At 38.4% G+C, this 12,360-nt stretch overlaps 1 protein-coding gene across 15 annotated transcripts in view; it reads right to left on the bottom strand.

Annotated features, from left to right (window-relative positions):
• ZMYND11 (zinc finger MYND-type containing 11) overlaps nucleotides 1-12,360 on the bottom strand; it is a 143,963-nt gene that overhangs the window by 58,480 nt on the left and 73,123 nt on the right. The gene's annotated exons all lie outside the window — the stretch shown is intronic.

The raw sequence follows: 12,360 nt of genomic DNA, 5'->3' as shown, positions 1-12,360 counted from the left end.
TAGATTGGGCTCAATGGGAAAACACATCACTGGTGTGATGTAACACTGATGAGATGTAAATTAGTACTGCAGAGGCATGTGTGGTAGCACCACAAGTCTGCTTCTAGATATACTTATATATGTGTGAAATAACAGACAAGAGGAATTTCATTTTGACATTGTTGCCAGCAAGAAAAGATTAGAAACAATCTATACATTTTAGGGGACTGGCTAATTTAGTGTATCAAGGGTTATTATATGAGGACTTCTGGCAAGATGGAGGCATAGGTGGATGCACCGTACCTCCACGCACAACCAAGATTAGAACAACAACAATTTAGAGGCAGAATAACACCCAGAACTGACACAGAATTTATCTGAATGGAAGTTGGACAGCCAAGAAGTTGAAGTAGACCCATTCATCCAGACCATTAGGAGGGACTGAGAGGAGAACCGGTCGCAGCATGCAGGGAGTGTGGGGAGAGCTGGGCGCCTAAGGCAACCAGGAGAGAGTAAGCCTTCAGGGGGCGCGGCAGGTGGACCCTGAGTACGCGAGCGGCAACTGGCGGACCCAGTGAGGCTGCGATTGTGGACCAGGGCGGAACACGCAGCCCGGGATCCCAGGGAAGGGACTGAGATCCCAGGAGAGTGGGGCTGCCGCCATTGCTCCCTCCCACCCCTGCCCCCACATACAACATCACAATCTAGCCACTGGGGTGCCCAGCCCCAATGAACACCTAAGGCTCCAACCCTCACCGTAACAAGAGCGACCAGAGGGGGGGAGGGTAGAGAGACATGGCTCAAATAGAAGAACAAATCAGTGCCCCAGAACTCATCCTTTTGAGCGACCAAGAAATAGTTAACCTATCAGATGCACAGTTCAAAACACTGGTGATCAGGAAGCTCACAGAATTGGTTGATTTTGGGCGCAAATTACATGAAAAAATGCAGGTAACCACAAAAGAGATGAAGGAAGATGCACAGAGAACCAACAGTGATGGGAAGGAAACTGGGACTCAAAACAACAGAGTGGACAAGAAGGAAGGAAAAAAAAACAAACGAACAGAAAATAATGAAAAAATAAGAATTCAAAAAAAAAAAAAAAGGAGAAGCTTAGGAACTTCCAGGACATCTTTAAACATTCCAACATCCGAATTATAGGGGTACCAGAAGGGAAAGAGGAATAGCAACAGATTGAACACGTATTTGAACAAATAATAAAGGAGAACTTCCCCATTCTGGCAAAGGAAATGGACTTCCAAGAAATCCAGGAAGCTCAGAGAGCCCCAAAGAAGTTGGACCCAAGAAGAAACACACCAAGGCACATCGTAATTACATTAGCCAAGATAAAAATGAAGGAGAGAATCCTAGAAGCAGCAAGAGATAAGGGGATAGTAACCTACAAAGGAGTTCCCATCAGACTGTCAGCTGATTTCTCAAAAGGGACCTTACAGGCAAGAAGGGGCTGGAAAGAAATATTCCAAGTCATGAAAGACAAGAACCTATATCCCAGATTACTCTATCCAGCAAAGCTCTCATTTAGAATGGAAGGGCAGATCAAGTGCTTCTCAGATAAGGTCAAGTTAAAGGAGTTCATCATCACCAAGCCCTTATTTTATGAAATGTTAAAGGGACTTATCTAAGAAAAGAAGATAAAGAAAAAACATGTATAGTAAAAGGACAGCAAACTCACAATTATTAACAATCACACCTAAAGCAAAACCAAAAGAAACTAAGCAAACAACTAGAACAGGAACAGAGCCACAGAAATGGAGATCACATGGAGGGTTAGCAACAGGGGAGTGGGAGGAGAAGAGAGGGGGAAAAGGTACAGAGAGTAAGTAGCATAGATTGTAGGTTGAAAATAGATAAGGGGATGGTAAGGATAGTATGGGAAATGTAGAAGCTAAAGAACTTGTAAGTATGACACACGGACATGAACTAAAGGGGGGAAAGTGGGTGGGAGAGGGTGTACAGGGTGGAGGGGAGTGAAGGGGGGAAAATGGGACAACTGTAATAGCATAATCAATAAAATATATTTTTAAAAAGGGGTTATTATATAATCATTAAAGAAATGAAGCAGTATTATAGGTGCTATGATGACATAGCTCTAACATGTTATGTTTTAAAAAATCATGGTACTGGAGCTAATATCTGAAATAAAGAATTTATATAACTCAACAGCTTTAAAAAATCTCATTTTTAAAAGGGCAGAAGATCTGTATAATAGGTATTTTTCCAAAGGCAGCATTAAAAAAAGGCCAACAGACAAATGAAAAGACTTTTCAACATCAATAATCATCAGAGAAATGCAAGTTAAAACCACAGTAAGATATAACCTCACCCCTATTCAAACATCTATCATTAAAAAGACAGGACATAAGTCTTGGCAAAGAAGTGGAGAAAAGGGCACCTTTGTGCACTGTTAATGGGAATGTAAACTGGGCAGCCACTATGGGAACTAGTATGGAGGTACCTCAAAAAGTTAAAAAGGGAACTACCATACGACCCAGCAATTCCACTTCCAAGTATTTAATCCAAAAAAAACAAAAACATTAATTCAAAAAATATATGCACCCCATGTTCATTGTGGCATTATTTACAACAGCCAAGATACAGAAACAGCCTAAGTGTCCAATGATTGAAAAACTGGATCAAGAAAATATACTTTGTCTATATAATTAAATATTTGCCATAAATATGAAAGAAATCTTGCCATTTGATGACCTAAAAGCAGGGGTGTCCAACCCACAGGCCACAGCCCACAGGTGGCCCAGGATGGCTATGAATGTGGCCCAGCACAAAATCATAAATTTACTTAAAATATCATGAGATTTTTTTCTGTGATTATGTGCATGTAGCAGTGTATTTAATGTGTGGCCCAAGACAACTCCTCTTCTTCCAGTGTGGCCCAGAGGTGCCAAAAGGTTGGACACCCCGATAGAAGGACTTATAAGTGAAGTCAGAGAGACACAAATACCATATGTTCTCACTTATACATATGTGGAATCCTGAGGAATGAAAGGAGGCAGAGAGGGAGGGAGGGTAAGATGAGAAGGGGAAAGGAAAAGGAAGGAAAGAAAAGGAAAAGGAAAAAGATTGAAGCTCATACATATAGAAAGCAGACTGGTGGTTTCCAAAGATAAGGAGGTGAGGGGGGTGAAATAACCGAAAACAGGTGTCAAAGGTGCAGACTTTCAGCTATAAAATAAAGTCATAGGGATGTAACATATAGCATGGTGACTGCAGATTATAATGCTATATTGCATATTTCAAAGTTACTAAAAAGACTTAAAAATTCATCATCACAAAAACTAAGTGTGGTGATGAATATCAGATTTATTGTGGTGATCACTTTCCAATACATACAAATATTGAGTCGTTACATTGTATACCTGAAATTAATATAAGGTTACTTGTCAATTATACTTCAATTTTTAAAAAAGAAAATCAGTGGAAAGATCTCTTTGTATAGAATGGTAACACTTCTGGAAAGCATTATATAATAATTTCTGTATATGCACAAGAGCTCAAGAGGTATATTCCAGGAACTGTCAAGAGGTTACCTCCAGGAGAATTGAGTTCAGCAGAGAGATCGGAAGAAGACGTTTCTTCACAATATGCCCTTCAAGATTCTGTTGATGCATCTATTAGCTAAATACTAGTTCCACTTTTAAAAGTAGCTACCATTTACCATCACTCTAGCCATGTATGAAAGTTCCTTTCTCCCATGTAAGCTCCCCAATCTTTGGTAGTTCCCCTCCTTTCAAACTTATCTTGGCCTTTTACTCACCCAAAATTATTTTAGCATCAATTTTCCAATATTCATAAAAAACTGTTGAAATTTTGATTAATCTGAGAACAAGCAAGCATCACAAAACTAAGTCTTTCCACTGATGAACTTGGTATATCTGCTCCTTTATTTGTATGTTCCTCTATATCCTTAATAAAGTTTTATAATATTTTTATCAATAAAGTTCTCACATATCTTTTGGGTTTTTCTAGGTAGTATGTATTTTTTGTTCCTTTGAAAAGGGGATTTAATATTTTCTGGTTGGTGGTTGCTGATATCTATTCAGCAACCTTGCTGAACTGTCTTACTAGTTTTATGTTGGTCTAACTTAAGACTGTTGTTTAAATGAGTCTGTTAAACTTGACCTTTCTTTTTGTGTGTTGTTGTTTTTAAATATTTATTTATTTCTAGAGACAGGAAGGGAGGGAGAAAGAGAGAGAGAGAAACATCAATGTGCGGTTGCTTCCCATGTGGCCCCAATGGGGACCTGACCCGCCACCCAGGCATGTGCCCTGACTGGGAATTGAACCTGAGATGCCTTAGTTCGCAGCCAGCACTTAACCCACTGAGCTACACCAGCCAGGGCTAAACTTGTCCTTTCTTATTGTACTGATGACATCTTGTTAGTACAATGTACACCCTAGGTAATAGTATGTATCCTCGTTTCAGATTTGGAAGGGATCTTACAATAGTTCAACCATTAAACATGACAATTGCCAAAGGTTATTGATCAACATAAACTGATAAATATAAATATGATGCTGGCCACAGGATACTGGTAGTTAATTTTTATTAAGCAAATTCGTTTTCAGACCCAGTTTGCTGCATTTTTTAAAATGAAAACAAAAATAGCACTACATTCTAGTATTCCTTGTCATATTTTAATCGACTGAATTTAACCACATAGAAGGTTTTCTTAGCTTCTGTGCACTCCAACATCTTTACAATTTGGTGTCAAGACAATAAAGAAAGAGCTTTCCTTTCTCCTTAGTGATAGCATGTTGGGCTTAACCTCCTTAGTTCAAAGAGAGCTGAAGTCAGATAAAGGCATTTATTATAGACTGCTGATCTTGAATAGCCACAAATATGTTCATGAGGATGGATTCAGGATGGACTCGGGCAGCCCTTTTCACAGGGACAGGATGATCAGCAGAGGATACGGATGAAGGATTAGCTCTATATAGAACATGATGACTCCATTAATGACAAAAAGTGCTTCCTCCTAGTACTGTTACAGTCTGGGAATAAAACAGCTCAGAGAAGGGGGTTTTGTTTTCTGAATGAAAAGTCTGCAGTTAGAAAAACTAAAGAGTTATCTAACATGCATTAAAAAGTATGTTATCTAATATGCATTAAAAAGTGTCGCCTAGAGACTGAATAACATGCACACATTATTTTAAATATTTGTTACATTTGCATTTAGTTTTCTTTTTAATAGGCACTATTTACCTCCCTTTAAGGCTTTCCAATTACAGGACCTATTTACTGACCTATCTGCAGTTGCAGCCAGGAAAGGTGCCACCAGTGTAAGCAGAAGACAAATTACATTACACAGATGCTTGAATATACATGAGTATTAGAAAATTTCAATGTGATCTTATAAAATCATTTATTTTTAATTAATTTTACACTTGCAGAACAATTGCAAAAATAGTAAAATACCCATATACCCTTTACCCAGCTTCTAATGTTAGCATCTTACATAAAATAATACAATTATCAAAATTTCTTTTTAGGCTTCCAGTCAAGATGATGACATAGGCAGACATGGCTCACCTCTTCACACAACCACACATCAAAATTACAACTAAAATATAGAACAACCATCATTCAGGAATGTCAGAAATGGACTTGAATGGAACTCTGACAACTACAAAACTGAGACTGAGTTGAATGAAGTCTGACATCTACTAATGGAAGAAACTATATCCATCTAGACTGGGCCCCACAGCCATGTGGCTAAAAATTCAGGAGGGGTATGTTGGGAGCAAGGAGTCCCAGAACCACACCAGGCACCCCCAGCCCAGGATTCCAGTGCCAGGAAGATAAGTCTGCACAACTTTTGATGTGAAAACCAGTGGGAAGGGGTTAGGTCGGTGGGGGAGGCTGCTGGAGCCCTATACAGTTCCTCTTGGGGAACCTACACATGGACTCACCTACACAGACTCCCTCCCTCTGAGCTCCAGCACCAAGGCAGAAGTTTGAAGGGCATCAGTGGTATGCAGGGAGAGACTGAAGTATCCAGCACTGGGTTGAGCAGAGGCCGTTGTCCCTTTGCTAAACCATCCCCCCAGAGAGTGGGCAGACTGGTGCCATATCTAAAACCCCTGGCTGAACACTATGTGACCCACCTTGGAAATCCAAAGAGGCTCTGCCCAACCCAATTACAGGCCAACCCAAGCTGCTTTTCCATATGAATGGCTTGTCTTGGCTCCTAGTTCACACAAATTCCTAAATCCTACCAAACAAGAGCTGGCCTAAGTGAGTCCTAATGGCAGACAGATTATAGAGTCACAACTTGGTTTCACCTGGGAATCTCCAAGCCCAGCTCAAGTAGTAGACATCTCACACTGCTTTACAGCTCAGGCAGGGTGCCACAGGCAAAACACAGGTGGAGGCTGACCTTGGCCTGCACCACCCAGGGAAACCCCAGGGCCAACATACCCAGTGGACAGCTACAGACCACAATGGAGCACCACCACCCTGCCCCTGCACAGCTGATCATCCACAGAGGTCAGAGGTTGGTGGTTAAGTGGCCACAGTCAGTCCTTGCAGCCGACTGGCCTGGGTAAATTCCACCCACTGATCTGCCAACAGCAACCAAGGCTCAACTACAAGAACAGGGTGTACTTACCCCACACAAAGGGTATACCCAAAGTACCCAGCTTGGGTGATGGGGGAGGCTGTGTCATACAGGACCACCTACTACATTAGGCCACGCTACCAAGACAGGAGTCATACCAGATCAACCTAAGACACAGAAACAAACAGGGAGGCTGCCAAAGTGAGGAGACAAAGAAACATAGCCCAAATGAAAGAACAGATCAAAACCCCAGAAAAAGAGCTAAACAAAATGTAGATAAGCAATCTATCAGATGCAGAATCCAACAGTTTGTAAGGATGGTCAAGGAACTTAATGAGGACCTCAGCAGTATAAAAAAGATCCAGTCAGAAGTGAAGGATACACTAATGGAAATAAAGAACAATTTACAGGGAAACAACAGCAGAATGGATGAAGCCAAAAATCAAATCAATGATTTGGAACATAAGGAACCAAAAAACAACCACACAGAACAAGAAGAAAAAAGAATCCAAAAAATCGAAGATAGTTTAAACAGCCTCTGGGACAACTTTAAGAGGTCCAACACTCATCTCATAGGGGTGCCAGAAGGAAGAAAATAAGAACAAGAAATTGGAAATCTGTCTGATAAAATACTGAAAGAAAACTTCCCTAACTGGATAAAGGTAACAGAGATGCAAGTCCAGGCAGCGCAAAGAGTACCAATTATGATGGATACAAGAGGCCCACTCTAAGATACATCATTATTAGAAAGCCAAAGGTTAAAAATAAAGAGAGACTCTTAAAAGCAAGAGAAAAGAAGTTAAACATCAGAAGGTTGCCAGATGGGAGGGAGTGTATGGGTGAAGAGGTTAAGGGATTAAGAAGTACAAATAGGTAGTTACAGAATAGCCATGGTGATGTAAAGCACAGTATAGGATATGGAGTAGCCAAAAAACTTATATACATGACCCATGGACAAGAACAATGGTGGGGGTATTGTCTGAGGGAGTAGCATGTGTTGGGTGGACAGAGACAAATGGGAGGAAAGTCAGAACAACTGTAATAGCATAATCAATAAAGTATAATTTTTAAACAGTTTTTTAGCTCTGGCTTATGTGGCTCAGTGGCTTGAGCGCTGGCCTGAGAACCAAAGGGTTGCCAGTTGGATTCCCAGTCAGGACATATGCCAGGGTTGTGGGCCAGGTCCCAGGAACAATCCTTCCTCATGAACATGATGTGCGAGAGGCAACCACACACTGATGTTTCTCTCCCTCTCTTTCTCCCTCCCTTTCCCACTCACTAAAAATAAATGAAATCTTTAAAAAAATTTTTAAATTTCTTTTTTAAAAATTTACTTGAGATATAATGGACATACATTACATTAGTTTCAGGTGCACAGCATAATGATTCAAAAATTATATATATTGCAAAATGATCACCACAGTCTCTAGTTAACACCCAAACATTCCTTAATTTATTAACTGTTTCTAGTACACTGGCATACCTCAAAGATTTTGGGAGCATGGTTCCAGATTACTGCAAATAAAACAAATCATAATCTTTTTGGTGGAGGTAGGTCTTGCCTCTCATTTGTAAACACTGCAACATCTGTGAAGCACAATAAAGTGAAGTGCAATAAAACAAGGTATATCTTGTACTTTAGTATTTTAAACTATGGACTCCATTTAGGCTTCACCAGTTTTTCCACTGTTCTTCTGTCCCAGGGACCAATTTAGGATCTCTGAATATATGATTTTATGAGCTTAAAAAACATCCGAAAATCAAACAGATGATACCATAAAAATGTTTACAAGGAAAGAAAGAGTAATGACTAATTCTGCCCAATAAAAACTATTATAAAGTACTGTTAGAAAATGGCAATAATAAAGCTAGTATGAAACTGATTACAGGTGACAATACCAACAATTTAAAAACAATGCAGTATGACACAAAAATTCAAAGAAAAGAATACAAAAGATCAGAATATCTAAAAATGGGTCCAAACATACAAGAATCTAAATGCAAAAGATAAGCATTAATAAAGACGGGAAAATGTAGATGCAGGTGAGTCTGGGGGCAGGCAGTGACATGGTGCAGGATCTGGCAGGATCTCCCAGAGCTTCCCTAGGAGCCTCCCCAAGTAAGGGAGCTATGGCTAGGATGCTATGATAAGCGCTGACCGACTTTTGGGTGCCCTCCTGCCTCGATGGCTTAGGAAGCCCCACAAGCCTCAGGTAGGTTCCCAACTTTGCAAAGGGGGAGACTGGGAAAGGTAATAGAAGTATGTACAGAAACTTAAAAAAAAAAAGAAGAGAAAAAAATGTAACAATATTTAGCAAGTGATAGTGGAATAACTAAATAGCAATTTCCATAAAAATAACTTATATGTATATCATTTAAATTTTGAATGACTTATATAAATATAATTGAAAATAAGAATTAGAACAAAGTATCAGCTCTTTGGGGGGCAAATTGTAAATTATAACAATGGGAGAAACAAAGCAAAAGGTAGATTTAAACAAAAAATTAAGATTACAAATTATAAGAGTAATAAAACCAAAACAGGAAACAATGAATTAGCAAGAAGACATATTAAGTACGACAAAGGGTTAAAACATACCTAATAACATGGCTGATGTGCCAGGTTTCTTTGTGTGTGCACGGTCTATGCCAAGGGTTCCCAACCTCTAGGCCGCAGACCAGTACTGGTCTAGGCATGTTAGGCACTGGGCTGTACAGCAGGAGGTGAGCTTGAATGTAATGTACTTGAATCATCCTGAAGCCATAGCCCCCACTCCTGTCCACTGAAAAACTGTCTTTTACAAAAACAGTCCCTAGTGCCACAAATGTTGGAGACCTCTGGTCTACGCAATAAATCCAAACCTTATTTGACCAATGTAAATTGCCTGGTTCAATCCTTACTGTGACAGAAAACACAAAGTGTCAAGTGTCAACAAACACAAGCTCATAAAGTAATGCCTAAACTTGAGGAATTCCTACTTTTCCCCTACTCTTCTATACTTTTAGAAAATATAGATTCTTACCAATTTTCTTAAAATGTAGAAATGAGCCAGAGGGCTCTAGAGGTTATTGAGAAGTAATGTCCTTTTACTGTGTATTGCAGGTTAAATACATATGAGTAAATCACAAATAAATTCTGAAAAATTGAGTAATTTATGTGATGTCTTAAATATAACAAAGGGTCTCAAATCCACTATTTCTTTCCTTAGGTCATTAAGTACTCAGGCAGGTTTTCTTGAAGTACAAATACTTTTGTGCTAATAAATCAGGTTAAGGTCACTCCAGATTTCTCATTCTTTTTACAGGCTGCTTACACCCAGGGACTTTTCTTCTTCAAATAAAGAGGCAAATATAGCTATTTGGATTTGAGATGCATGAATTTACAGTGGCCATTTACTCTATTTTAATTTCACTTAACATAAATCATGAATGGTATGTAAATATCTATTATTTTAAATGTTATATACAATTTCTCTGACCTTTTTCAGTGACTTTTTAATTTTCTCCCATTCCATCCATTTCCTTTCCTGTAATTCTCCCTATATCTCCCCCAGGACAACACTGCCCAACTGCTGCAGAGCACTGGAGTGTATCCAAGCAACAGACTGCAAAATCCTTATTTGTTTCATCTCCTGTGAGATAACTCAGCATGTTCCAAGACAAAAAATATATAGCTAATGGTAACACCCATTGCAGATTTAACATTTTTTTTTTACAAAAGTAAGACATTTCAGCCATAATTTCCTAAAAGTAACTATCTTTAACCCTTGTAATGATGATTCTCTCTCAGAATCGTGTGTCACATTGTTCAATACAAACATTTCAGGAAGTGGGCATACCAACAAGAAAACTGTAATTATGATCATACCCTGGGGGAGAAGAAACCACCACAAAAATGCAATGATGCTTTCTACTAACTAGAAAACATAATGAGCACTTATACTGCCCTCTTGTCCCTACAAACAGCTTCACACTATCACAGAATCCAGAGGCCTTCTCTGTGATGGAAATAGAACAAAGTTAAGTGTCTAGATGACTTAGATAAAGTGAGTACTGCCCCATAATTTCAGTACCCTTGGCTCCCAAGTGGCCCTGGTAAACTGACTCGAGCTGAAAAAAGACTCAACACAAAACATCAGAATCATAAAATTTGAAATAAAAATTTAAGTGAACACAGATGTAATCTGTTGATATCGGAGGACATTCTGAGTAAGTAGTATAGAAAAAACCCAGAAAAGATCCAAAATATATGACTTGGTAAGAAATGTGAAATTTCTCCATGACACAAGCATTACAAACCCAATTTTTCAAAATCTCTGGAGCAATAACCACCAATTAAATTCTGCAAATCAATAGCAAACAATAAAAAAAAGAATTTATCATAATATGACAGAGCTTATATCCTTAAAATACAAAACTAGAACAATTCAGAAAACTATTTTGCCAGTCAAGCAAGCAAGATATTTAAAATTATTCTCAATGCTGATAAAAATGCATTAAGAAAGCCATTCTTAACACAGTGTGACTGAAAACACTTTCTGGAAAGTACTTTTCAGTTATACATCAACACCTTATTCATTTGACTCAGTAATTCTACTTCTTTGGAAATATCTGGGCTGGGACACAGATTTATGTAGAAAAATATTCCTCACATCATGAAACTTTATAGGGGAAAAGGATCTAAATGTCCATAACAGTAAAATAAATTATGGATATGAAAATAAGTTATATCTATATCCATCCCATAGAGTACAATGCATTTAACAAAATTAATGTTTAAAAAAAGTAACATGAGAAAATGCTCACACTATATTGTTAGAGATAATGACAAAATTTTTATACACACACACGTTTACATAGAGACAGTTCTGCTACCATTAGTGGTTGATTAGCTTATTCAGATCAATCCTTCCACTGAAAACTACAAAAAACAAACCAAACACTTAAAAATATTCATTTAATTTAGGGGCATCTGCCAATGCTTAAAGAGACAACCTACAGTCTCAGAAGTTAAGTAGAGCTTTAAAACCTCAAGGGGGGCCAGGGAGATAAACACTGTAGTTGAAGCCCACTGGGAAAGGAAGCCTTGGTGATTAAAATAAAAAACACCATACACTTTTGGTTGTGATCATGAGGGACTATATCAATGCTTACAGTGAAGCTATAAAGAGACTAGTTCACAAAAGCAGAAAAAGAGTTTACATCCACACAACATTCAACAAATGTTGTTGTAGATTGTTAAGTACATGTCAATGCCAGACACCATTTTTTGGTGCTTGGCAAATACCAACACACAAAACAGAAAAAGATCCTTACCTATACAGCTTACAGTGATTGGAAGAGGTTTCAGAGGCTGAGAGTAAACAAATAGGGGCACTGCTAATACATTAAGTCAACTATATTGCATGCCATAAGGGACCCTAAAATATCTCCCACAGGAGTTTGTAGCTTTAAAGTTTAAATTCTAAAGAAGAAAGCACACTCATTATAGAGAAAAACACTAGATTACTTCCTACCACCACATAAAAAGAGAACTACAGATGGACTGAAGACCTAACTGTGAAAGGTAAAACTATAATTAATAAAAGAAAATATATGGGAATATTTTTGTGACCTTATTAAGAGGATTCCTTAAATAAAATTTCAAAAGCACAAATAGTAGCATAAAAGACTGAATTTTAACACATCAAAATTAAAAATTGCTGTTCAACAGATGACAGTATGAGAAAAGATGTTTACAAAGCCTAAAGTATATAAGGGACTTAATGTCTAAAGTAACAAAAGC

This window comes from Phyllostomus hastatus, unplaced genomic scaffold, assembly GCF_019186645.2.
Source record: "Phyllostomus hastatus isolate PE091 unplaced genomic scaffold, TTU_PhHast_1.1 phas_scaffold_39, whole genome shotgun sequence".
NCBI lineage: Eukaryota > Metazoa > Chordata > Mammalia > Chiroptera > Phyllostomidae > Phyllostomus > Phyllostomus hastatus.
The sequence above is the reverse complement of the archived record's forward strand: the minus strand, read 5'-3'. Positions and strand labels throughout refer to the sequence as shown.